The 12639-nt window shown below is 43.3% G+C and overlaps 1 protein-coding gene across 13 annotated transcripts in view; it reads left to right on the top strand.

Moving 5' to 3' along the window:
• Apbb2 (amyloid beta precursor protein binding family B member 2) overlaps window positions 1-12639 on the top strand; it is a 332249-nt gene that overhangs the window by 122059 nt on the left and 197551 nt on the right. For 12 of the 13 annotated variants that reach the window (XM_047566062.1, XM_047566068.1, XM_047566056.1 and 9 more), the window contains one exon: window positions 5053-5167. The exons of the other annotated variant lie outside the window; for it this stretch is intronic. The gene's annotated coding sequence lies outside the window, so the exon portion shown is untranslated. The remainder of the gene's footprint in view (window positions 1-5052; window positions 5168-12639) is intronic. 13 annotated transcript variants of the gene reach the window in all.

The following is a 12639-nucleotide window of genomic DNA, read 5'->3' on the forward strand; positions in this document are numbered from 1 at the left end:
TTCTCTGGTGTTAGTACCCAGCTCCTGCCTAGTACTGCCTAGTACATCCTTTTCCTCGAAGTTTTTATTTCCATGGTCCAACAGAGTAGAATAATTGATAGTCTTATTGATAGTCCTGTGTCATCAAAGATCATTATATTCTGTATTCTTTATTTAGAAAAAAAATGTTTAATCCCTGATGGTTGACTTAAAACCCATTTAATATTTAGATGGATAGTCCTTCAGCTGTTGTGAAAATCTTAATCTCAGTGTCTTATTCTTCTAAGATTTTTCTCTCTCTCTTACTCCCTCCTTTTTTTTTTTTTGGTCAGTGCTGGGAATTGAACCCAGGGCCTCACACATGCTAGGCAAGTGCTCTACCACTGAGCTACATCCCTAACCCTTGTAATCTTTATTTTGAGGTAAGATTTCTCTAAGTTGCTTAGACTAGCATCAAACTTGTGATCCTCCTACCTCAGCCTCCGGAATAATTGGGATTATAAGTGTGTTCCACTGTTTCCTGTTCTCCTTGAAATTTCTAAAAAGCAGAAATTATACTGTATTATAACAGCAGACTATTATAACTTAATGAATTATTGTTTTTGAAGAGCATAATCAACCGTAGCTGGCTTACAGCACCTTTTATATGAGAAAATGTTGCATTAAGCAAAGCCATTTATATAAATTTTGTTTACAGATTCATGTTTTAGGTCAATCACATGAAATACTTAAGCAGACATATTACAATATCTTAAAATAGTTTAATGAGGGTAATAGAACTAGTGGCTGCCGACATGAAATGTTTGTTTTGGAGAGAATTTGTGGCATTTTTGCCCCGTGTCAGCATAATAAGAATTTGTAGGAAAGAAGGAAAGCACTAATGTCTTTGTTGAGGATTAATGACCTTGTAGAGCATTAGTGGGGGTGAATATATTATGGATGGTACCATAAATATAGTAATTAAAAAGCTGCCCACTAAACACTTTGTGGACTGGTGAATATATTCCCTTCCTTTCCTTGATGACTTACATTCAAGTGAACAGTGTACTGTTTATCTTGGTCTCTTTACATTCTCAAGAGTACAAAGAGGAATGGCAATCTCAAAAATGTGTTTTGTTCTCAAGATACTGCTGATGAGATGGACAGAATCAGATTTGGTGTTTTCAGGATCAATATACTTTTTAACAACTCAGAAAAAAGTCACATGGTACATACTCCTAAAAAAAAATCACTTGCATTTTTGGAAACTATCATTAAAGTTATTTCCAGACAAATAATATAATGTGCTGCTGTGTAATATAGAAAACATGTGCTGCATGCTTCGTGATGTCTCAGAGCTCGTGTGTTAAAAGAAATGTCATGGTGGGTAATAGAAATGTATATATTGGGACAAAGACATAGACCTGAAACAAAGGTGAGTTTTTGAGGCAGCAAGGTCTGATGATCCCATTGCTGTTCATCTTGTGACTCCGGCCGTTAAACCTGAGCAGGCTGCTGTGTGAATGGGCATTGGAGAAGCACCATGCTGCCAGACCAGGGAGGCACACAGAGCATGCAGACACGGGTAAAGTATTCAAATGCTCCAAAATGTGTGCACCCACCTGTTTCTTCATTTAAGGGGCATCCTGGTCTTCCTAATTTCTGAAACTTCCTACTTATGAATTCATGAAGATTTTCATCTGTGAAAAATCAATGCAGTTGAATGTGATTTACAGATTTGCTTCGAGTCAGTCAGGGTAGGAAAGGAAGACTCAGGCTACCTCTGTTGTCACCATTTAATTGGCCTCCTTACCTCTTAGTTGTGAAAACTCTTCACTTATATACTGGTTTATTGATCTATTCCACATTTATTGACTGCTTACTATAGCCTGTGCCCCCGGGATACAAAGATGAATGGCCCAGTTCGTTGGCATCTGATGCCTTTGGAACCATCTCTATCCTGGCTGACTTCAATGAAAATAACCCCAGTTCTAAAATGCTGTCAAGTTCCAAAGATGGCCTAGATCTCAATCACTGACACAAGAGACAAACCGTGAGGCAGCCCGAGGGTTTTTGAGATCACAAAGGCTGCCCGAGAACATAAAAGCTGCTTTTCAAGGTGTTTTCCCCTGCCTTAGGTTTTTAAGGAACTGTGCTCCTTCTGCCATTTTTGGGATCTCTTCCAAGAACCAAGTCACTGCACCCCAGTTCTGGATTTACCAAAACCCTAGGTGGAAAACTGTGGAGGAGCCTGAAGTGGGAAGGTCTGGCTGCAGTCTTAGGAGGCACTTGGCTAGGTAAAGTAGGGGCTGAGCTGCTGCCAGCTCCACTCTGCCCTCCTTGCCTTCGCTTGCTGGCGTCTGCCTCTCTCTTGTTCATTAGGTTAGTCATGCTAGGAGGGATCTTTAAACTGGCATGTCTCTAGGAGGCTTCGTAAGACGGTGGTAGGGGTCTTTGCTTAATGAAACTTATATGCACATCTTTGGGAAGTTTGCACCAAGACCTGAGATCACTTTGGGGCAAGTCTTCTTCCAATCTTTTGTTTATATACTTTTTTTTTTTTTTTTTTTTTGATACTCTTCTATGAGTGTTTACCCTAAAATGCCCTGTTCCACTTCATATGTACAGGCATGTGTTTGTTGACCTTAAAACAGGATTGGACTGCTTTGATTTTTTTTTTTTTTTTTTTTGGTGGGGGGTAGCATGCCAGCCAAGAATTTCAAGATCTATATCGCCCAAGTATTTGCTTGTCACCCCAAAAGAGCCTTGCTGGCTCTTTTCAAGAATGTTGATGTCATTTGGTTTATTGCCTCCAACTTCCCAGTGTGTTAACTGTGAACTGACTAGAACTAGATTTTATCTCTATGCTCCTGGTAATATCAGAGGGTCGGGGATTCTCCTCCTTCTGCAAGGTCAGCCCCTTCATCTGTACACCTGACCCTTCTCTGTGCCTCTTGAGATCTGATTAATCCTTACCTCCTCCCGCTGGTACTTCCCTCAGCCTTTCCCTCTCTCCTTCAATTCACAGGAATGTCCTTCTCTGAGCACTTAAGCTCTTGTGAAGCCATCCATCTCCTCACCTTGCTGTGTCAATCTGTTGTTTCTGCCTCCTCCACTTCACTGAAATAGTCCTCAATTAAGGTGACTGGTGATTTCTTCAATGCCAAATCCAGTGGTATATTTTTCATTTTTTATCTTGCTCACCAGTTTGTACCCCATGGTACCTCTCTACCATTGCTGGTTTTTTTCAAAAGATCTTTTCCCACTGCCTGTTCTGTCATTGTTCCTGTTCTCTCGGGCTCTGCTTTTGCTCTTCCGGTAACCACCAGCCATGTTCCTCCAGTGACATCCCCTGCTGATGTGGTCTCTGCTGCTGTCTGTGTGATATCCCCTTAGGTGCCTTTATGTTTTGCTCAGATTTCTTCCCCACCGTCACACCCAAGACTATCTGGATGTGGACTGGGGTTGTGGCTCAATGGTACAGCCCTTGCCTAGCATGTCTGAGTCACTGGGTTCCACCTTTAGCACCTCATAAAAATAAATAAAATAAAGGTATTATGTCCATCTGCAACTTAAAAAACAAAAGAATATCTAGGCACACACTGTCTGACTCTTCTACACTCTAATGCCTCACACTAGACTTTTTGTCTTATTCCTTCTGTATCTTCTGCCTCAGTTGTCACTACCATCCATCCACGTAGAGCCCACCAAGTTGTTCTGCTTTTAGCTTCTGGATGTTTCCAAGTACTGATCCTTCTCTCCCGTGTCCTGCCTTCTTCCGCTGCCCTGACTCTAACAACCAAACTGGCCCCACTGCACTCCTGCTCTGCTCTGCCCCCTGCAGATCCACCCAGAGCAAGTACTGCATCTGAAACAGACCCGACCCATTCGTGGTTGTCTGCAACCAGGATAAAGTCAGCGCCTCCCATAGGTGTACAAGGCTGCACTCTGAACCCCAGCTTCCTCCTGGGCTCACACTCTGGCTTCACCTACTTCGTGTAATTTCTTACCTGTGCCTTCTCTGTCATCTTGTCCCCCAGCCTTAGGATGCACAGGTATCCCATTTTCCTGGAAGCCCTCCTGACGTCTCCATTTCTGGGCTACGTGCCCTGGCTTGACGCGAATTTTTACACTCATTCCACTGCCCCGCAGGGCCCAGTTCGAGTGTGCACCTTGGCCTCTCTAGGCTTCACTTTCCTTGAAGATAGTGATGGAGGTCTTATTCGTCTTTGTAGCTCAGGTGCTTAGTACAATGCTTGACATATAGTTAAGTCAGCCTGGTTTTTTTAAGCTAAAAATTAGTAATGACAGCAAATCAGTTTGATGTCTATAAAAATGAGCAAAGTGATTTATGCATAGGCATTACCTTTGGAAGGGACCATGAAGGGGACTCTGCCATGCAGAATTTATGAAAATTCATTGAACTGGCACTTGTGTGTGTGCGTGCTCTTTTATGTTTATGTTATACTTCTTTTTTTTAATTTTCTTTTAGTCATAGATGGACACAATACCTTTATTTTATTTTTTTATTTTTATGTGGTGCTGAGGATTGAACTCAGTGCCTCACACATACTAGGCAAGCACTCTACCACGGAGCTACAACCCCAGCCCCATATTTATGTTATATATCTATGAAAAAAAATTTTAATCAATTTGATGTGTAGTCTCTCCAAGGCAGAAAATCTCCTTCTTTCTTTTTAAGCTTTTAGGGGATTTACAGAATATTAGTTCAGGTGCCACAACAAAGAACCATCTAGTGCTGTCCTTGGACATTAGCATAAATGAGATGAAGAGGCATCAGGAGAAAGTGGGTGGGATCACCCAGACTTCTAGAGAGGGCCACTGAGGACCAGCCCTAACCCAGGGACCCGCAGTGACCTGCAGTTCTGTCCCACTCCAGGGACACATGCTCATCACCAGCAAGCTCCATGTTTGCCTGTAGTGACAGGAGACTTCACACTTGATCATGAATAATTCATAAACATGGCTGTGTGGAAATTTGTGGTCATCATTAGCATTTTAATGAAAAAAGTGCGATCATTATCCTAAGTCTCTGTTTTGTTTCTCCTTTTTTTTTGGTCTTCCCCACCACAGCTAACCAACTCAATATTTCCTGAGTACTTGGGAGCTGTCGAGGTCCCTGCTAATGTGCTGACTGTCGCTATGGGCAGACGGTACCTGGAGGCTCACTGTCACCTGGGAAGCTCATGTACGTATGGGATTGTGTGCTCATTTGTGCGTGTCCCCATCCTCTCCCCCTCCCTTCTCTTCTCCATTGTGGACTGTGGCAGGGTACTGAGCCTGAGCCAGTGAAGGTTTGTAAGATTTAAATGAGAGTATTTAGGAATGCAGGGCAATGGATTGCTCTAGGGTAGGTTTTTAATATTAAATGGTGAGAAATGTTATTTAAATTAGGATTTTCATGATCAAGTGATCCTGTAAAACCAGAAGATCAGCCACCTTCCTCTTCTGTTTCGATGCACCCATTCCCATACAGGCTTTTTTTTAAAGTCTGTTCTTTTTTCATCACAATATATGTAGGTGTTTGAAACCATAGTAATGCCGTGCATTAGAAACACAGCCCAGTGATTGTTTTAATTCCTCTGAAATTAAAAAGAAAAAAAAAATTCCTGGACCCAGAAGAGAAGTCCTCCGGTCTGCCTCTGCTCCGCGAGCATCCGCAGGAGAGGCCTTGGCTGTTTCTCTGCGTTCTCTGAAGGATCCTTACAGGTCCCTCTGTAATGGCTCTTCGGTGCCTCAGGACACTCAGGTTCTTCCAGCCGTGTTTTGGGGGGTTGTGGTTCTTCCATTTGTCTCTACCCCCTATCAATTTAGGAAAAGGGATTCCTTCCCATCTTGTGGTCTCCTTCACTCATGGAAAGGGCAGTTTGTCTCATTTACTGTGTTCGTTCCCTTCAGTCTCTTAACCTGGGCTAGCTGTGTGGGTGGTCCTTTGTGTTTGTCGCTTCCTTTTGCACCTCTGGAATTCTGGCCCACCTGGCGTACATCCGGGTCATTTGCTACAGTGCTTTTGCTCCTTTCTCTGGTTATATTTTTTCATGATCACCTTTCATTCCTATTTCTGTATACAGTTCAGTGTTCTTCTTCCTAGAAAAGTTAGAAGCACCCTCAAGCCCCTCACCTAGACAATTGCTTCTAAAATGAACCAGGTGTTCAAAGCAGTGGCGTTTGAATAGCGAGGGCAAGTGCTTACCAGTAACAGTGGAGATTCAGATCAACTTCCAGCATGAAGCCTGTAATATCGCCAAGGGCATTATACTTTTACTCTAAAACCAGCAATTTCCTTAGCTTTACAGACTAAAGTTTACACCTGCATGCTATAGAATAGTGGTGGATGACCGATGGCCAGTGGGCCAGATCCAGCTGATGCCTGTTTTTGTAGGAGTCGAACTTACTTTATTTTTATATCTTAAATGGCTATACCCACATAATCTCTGTTTTTGTCTTGTGGCCCGTAAGGCCTAAAATGTCTGCGATCCCATTTGGAAAACTTTGCCTACCTGCCGTAGAGGAAAGCTGGAGGGCATGAATTGCAGTGGATTTGTGTGACTTGTTAGTATTTGACCTGTGAAAATGCTAATTTCGTGTGGTTTATTCTAATATATTTTGAAGAAATTCCAATTTCAGAATGGTTAGTATTCTAATGTTTGGAATTTTCGAATAGAAGAGGTAGATTTATCTGGGAAATTCACATATGTGAACATCTTGGGGACTGACCCATCCCCTGTTAGCCAGGTGCCTTTCCAGAGCTTCCTGGAGGTCTCCAAGGTAAGCTGTGCCTTCCAGGAGTTGCAAGGAGCTCTTTTCACCTGCTCGCTTCTTACCTAGAGCTCTCTGGGGGGAAATTGTCCTTTCCTACCCTTACGTGGGCCTGGCACATCTAGCTGTCCTCAGATTGGAGATGGCTCCGATCGCTGCCTGAGGCCTCTGCCAAACCTGTCACTTGCACCTGCTTTTACCTGGGAAGTGGGCGTGGCTGCTTCTCCCAGGTAGCACATGTCCTATTACATGTTGCTGGAATGTCCTTCCCTGGAACTAGAAGGTGGTCCAGCTCTGCTTGCTTTCAGTTGATCCTTATCCTGATCCATTGCCACCATTATTTATTTTGTGTGGGTTGTTTTGGATTCTTTCCCTCCCTCCTTTTACCTCATTTCTCCCGACTTTTCAATAAGATTTGCTCTTTGAAACCTGCAACCCACGTTCTGCCGGGGCCACTGTTAGCTGTAGGAGCCTTTAACCTCAGCCACTCTGTCTGCTCTCACATGAGACAAGAAAGCTAGGATGACTCAGGGCCTCTGCGCCAGGCCCATTTCTGAACAGGTCACAGTGTACCCTGGAGAAAGGAAAGTATTTCAGGAAAAAAAAAATCTGTAGAGTTATAATTTTACCCTCAGTGTGGTCAGGGCCATCAGTCAAGGACTGGCAGTTCACACTGCTGCACTCTGGGCTGTTTTTGAGGGTCATGTATCAAATTTAAGCTTTGATTTTCTTCTGTTTGGGGATCATGGTTACCTTTGGGTGCTGTCTTCTTGCAGGACAGGGTGCCGTTCTTTAGTGGAATGTGAAATGGCATCCAGTGAGCACCAAAATAAGTAAATAGCTAGAGCTGACCTTTCCAGACTCTTTGTACATAGTTGTGCTTGTGTTAAGACTGGAGTTTTGAAAGTCGTCCAGGAATTGCCAATATAATTGCATCCCTGTTTGTTTTTGTTTGTGCCTGTCCATTCCTTTGCATCACCACAGCTATGGCTATGACCTTGGCTGTCAGGGTCTGGCCAGGGGCAGTAGCTCTGACCTCTGGCCTGCAGCCTTTCTGTGTACATATTTGATTTTGCAGAATGGCCAAATTAATCCGACTGAGGAACATCTCTTATCACACCAGTCCCCACTGAGGGTGTTCAGGGCATCCTGACTGGTTCCGAAGCTCACTCTGTTGGAGTCCTCCACATTTTCTTTTCCCTTTCCCTTCCTTATGAATAACAATTTGTTATTTTGTTGTTTGCTTTATCACATGTTAGTTACTGTCCCATGCCAGCCTCTGTTGGCTGCTCTGCTACACACACCCTTTGCTTCAGGCTGCTCATGCTGTTCCCTCCCTGGAATGAAGATCCGTCCTTTTTGATAACTGCTAAAATCCTGCTCTTGTTATAGGGTGCAGCAGAACTGCCTGTCTTTTCTGGGGAGCTTTCTATTTTCCCAGCTGGGAAGCACAGGTTCCTGCAGCTCCATGTAAGAGATTTAATTCCCCCCCTGAAGCTGTGTCCCAAATTAAATCTTGGCATATGTGTGTACTTTGAGCTTTGACCCTGAAGTCTGGTTTCCTTTCTCTGTGAGTGAGGACAGTGCCTCTTCTACGCTAGATGCTCAGATATTTGTGAGTCACCTTGGGCTGGGGGTTGGGACTGGATCGTAACTGTCCTCAGCAGGCCCCTGTAAAGCACTTCCCAGCACATGCAAAGGGCCCGTGTGGGCCCAGGCCTCAGGGACTCGGCAGGGCGCAGCAGATGCGGCACCAGGGGCTGTCACCTCAGGCTCTCTCTGCCTTTCCCTCCCTCCCACTCAGAGGGTGGGTATTTCCTTTCTTTTTACTCTTAAGAAATTGCCATTCACAAGGTTTAAACTGTAGCAGGCACAGGAGATTGCTTCCCTGGACTTCCCTCCTTCTGAAAGGCCATGGTCTTGTTTGAGGCGCCACCCCATGCCACACGCCAGGTCCTCTATTTACTGGCTGGGTTGTGCTTCAAACGGGGTTAACCTTGAAAAGTGCCTTCATTGTCTCCTTGGCACAAACGATGAAACGATGAAACTGAGACTTGAAAGGATAGAGGAACCTGCTAGAATGGTTACAGTTTTAGCCTAGGTTTTCCTGGCCCTGCCCCATCCGTGTCCCCCCACGCCCAGCTGCTGTGTAGTGACCTGGTGTTCATTTACTTAAGTGACACCCACTTAACCAGTTCCCCACAAAGCTGCTTTTGGTAATATGGGTTTCAAGGCCCAAAAGATTCAGCCAGAAAGGATCCCGATGTCTGTCTTGGTTTTCTTCTCTCATTCAACTAAACCCAGTAACCACAGGCCAACTGAAGACCCTAGGATAACGCTTCACATACGAAGAGTAACAATCAATTCAGGAATGGTAATAATACTTTAAAACAAAATAATAAAGTAAGAAATTAAAATAAAACAGGGAATCAGTTATCCTAACCCTGCACACCAAGAAATGACTACCTGTTAACACTTTGTTGAATCCTTTTCTACACTTCCAGTGTCCTCTCTTAATAAGTTTATTTATTCTCTCTCTATTGACACTAGTAGGATAATATACATGATATTTACTCCACAAGGATTGTAAACCCTTTTTATCATGGTACAAAGCACACATGCTCCCCATGAGCTACACCCCCGCCCCATAAATATCTTTTGCTAACCAGTCCATTTCAAAGAGACTCCCAGCAGGTGTGGCCTGTGGTGCACTGATTAATGGGATGTTCCAGAGGGAGACTTACACCCCTTGTAGAAAGGGGGAATTTTTCTTTTGATCAATAACTGCTGGTTAGGACAGGAAGCTGACTTTCTCCCTCCATGCCTTGGTCTCGGTGACACACATCTATAATCCTCGTGACTCAGTAGGCTGAGGCAAGAAGATCACAGATTCGAGACCAGCCTCAGTAATTTAATGAGGCCCTAAGCAACTTAGTGGAGACCCTGTCTCAGGATAAGAAATAAAAAGGGCTGGGGATTCGGCTCAGTGACATAGTGCCAAAAAACCAGCCAGACAAAAACCATGCATTGGTTCCAGCTGTCAGTTTGGAAGCACTGGCCTAGAGGGTGAGCCTGGGCAGAGCCGGGGGCTTCGGGCGAGGGTCAGTATTCCGCACTCAGCTGGGGTATAAGGAAACATTCGGATTTTGAGTTAAAACCAGGAGCCTGGGAGCCGTGCTCAAGATCTTTAACAGCCAGGTGAGTCTGGTGACCCAGAATGGCCAGGACATGACGTGGTCAGGAGAGGGGTTCTTTGCATTGCTTTGCCTAGTGTGGTGGCAGCTTTGCAAGATCATCTGCCCAGGGGTCTCTGGGAGGCTCATGGTTTTAGTAATAAAATTCCATGAATGTGCCTTAGATGTAAGAGTTGAGAAAGGTTCAAACAATGAAAATTTAAAAATAACACTGAAAATCCATGTATTCTGGAAAGTAGCAAAAAGTACATACAAAAACCTATCTTAGGGCCGGGGTTGTGGCTCAGTGGTAGAGTGCTTGCCTAGAGTGCATAAGGCATAGGATTTGATCCTCAGTAGCACATACAAAATAAGTAAGTAAAATAAAGTTATAAAAAAATCCCCCTATCTGTAGGGTTTTGCATGTGTTTTTATAGTCTTTGTGTGTCTATTCATGTATCTGAGCTTTTATATTAAGCATCTTTATGATCATTTGGAACCTGGTTTTTGGATACCTGATTCAGCATGAATCTTTCTGATATTATTTATTTTTTGTTAGTATGTAATTTTATACTTAATTACCTGCACAGATATGCCAATAATTAACAATAATGCATGTTATTTAACATTCTGGAGATTTCCAGTCTTTTGCTGTCCTTCTAAATTGAACTCTCCATTTTTACCTTAAATAAGTTTAGAAGTGAAATCTCTAAGTTGAACAGTTTGCTTAGCTCCTGAAAGACGTTGCTGTGCATACGCAGACTGCCCTTGGAGAGGGCGCTTCCTCCCTGGGGCACACTCCTTTGGTAAAGCGGCACCCGTTTCTTTACACTCTGAAAACAAAACAAAAAAATTAAAAACCACTTTCCAGTTTGATAGGTGAAACATTTGTTGTTTGCACAGTTTGCATTTCCTTGCTTTCCCCTAAAATCGAGACTCTTTATCTGTTTGGTGGCCCAGAATCAGCTGTATTAAATATGTGTGAGCCAACATAGAAAACGTGTCTTGGACTTTTATGTGACTTTTGTGTGACTTTTTTGTGTGACTTCTTTTCATTGTGTCTAATTTATATTGATTTCAAACTAAAAAGTGTGGTTCTTTGAAGGGACAAGTGGCCAGGCTCTTCCTGTGGCAGCAGCTTATGGAAGTTAATTAAAAATATGAGACAGAGCCCTGGGGTTTAGAACTCTGGGTTGCGGAACAGGGGGCCTGTGGTTGTGGGAGAATCCCTGGACTGGGACATGGGGGGCCTGGGGTCTCGCCCTAGCCCTTTTATTACTGTGTTCAGGGTTGTGGACAAGTCATTAAACCCAAGTCTCCCTTCTGACTCCTGTAAACGGAGGAGCTGGACTGACTGATAGTTGAGAAACCCCTAGTTCAAGAATTCTATTATATTTGCTTTCGAGAACGAGAACTGCAGATGAAGTTTGGCTCTGGGGAGAACCAGCCAAGGGCAGCAAATGTATTCAAGACATAAAACTCAGAAAATTAATGGATAGTGAAGTAGTATTTAACCTTGGGATTTTAAAAGCGTAAAGTATCTGCAAATAGGCCAAGACAAAGAGCTTTTAAACCAGAGTGATCACAGCTAAGTGGATATAGGTAATTTGCTTTAGTGCATAGCAGCGGTGACAAAAATGAAAAGTGCTTTTACGCGATAATGTTTTGGTTTAGATAGTTATTAGCTAGGCAGATGTGTAGCACTCATTTCCTGGTGTAACTGTATAAATGCTTCTGATAAATGTTCTGAGTAATCCCATAATAGATGCTTAATAAACAAATATTAAATGAATGAACAAATAAGTACTTGCTTGACTACTTAACTCAGCATTGAAAAGGGGGAAATTCCTTGCACATTACATGTTTCCTGCCTCCTGTTGCCACGATTCTTGGGTTTGTAGCTTAAGTTATGTTCAGATGAATGTGACAGCCCCTGTTGTATGTACTGTCTGATTTCATCATCTCCTTTCTACCAACTGTGACGTAGCTCCAGTGCTCTGGTATGTTTTACTGTCAGTTTCTTTTATTTCTTTTTTTTTTTTTTTTTTTTTTTTTTTTTTTGGGTGCTAGGGATCGAACTCAGGGCCTTGTGCTTACAAGGCAAGCACTCTAACAACTGAGCTATCTCCCCAGCCCCTCTTTTATTTCTGTCAAGGCTGAATTTCAAAATTCTTCTTCTCTACTTGTCTCCTGTTTAAGTTGCCCATGTCTGTTACAGAATGCTATAAATTTAGTGACTTAACACAGACTAGATTCTCTTAACCATTTCAGAGACCGGAAGTTTGTCCTCCTGGGTTAAGGCCTAGTCGTCAGCAGGGCTGGTTCCTCCTGGAAGAGATTTGTGTCCTTGACTTTTTCAGCCTCAGGTGACTGCCTGTGTTCCTTGGCCTTGAGGCTCCTTTTTCCATCTTCAAAGACACGCTCCCTCTAATAAAGATATTTGTGAGTATGCTAGGGGTCCATCTAGATCATCCAGAATAACTCCGCTTCTTGAGACTTCAACTTGGTCTCTCTGCAGAGTTCATTTTGCCCCCATTCCGAGGTGGTGTTCACAGGATTAGGATGTAGATACTCTGAGGGAGAGGCGCTCTTCTACCTAGTACACCTCCCTTCTCTTCCCAACGTGAACTTTTCTTTTCCTGTCTACTTTGCTGCTGTGGGAGCCGATGTGTACACATCCAAACCTCACGCTCTCACCCCTATTGTATTTACCTAGAGAAATCTTGTC

The sequence above is a fragment of the Sciurus carolinensis genome, chromosome 10 (genome assembly GCF_902686445.1).
Source record: "Sciurus carolinensis chromosome 10, mSciCar1.2, whole genome shotgun sequence".
Lineage (NCBI taxonomy): Eukaryota > Metazoa > Chordata > Mammalia > Rodentia > Sciuridae > Sciurus > Sciurus carolinensis.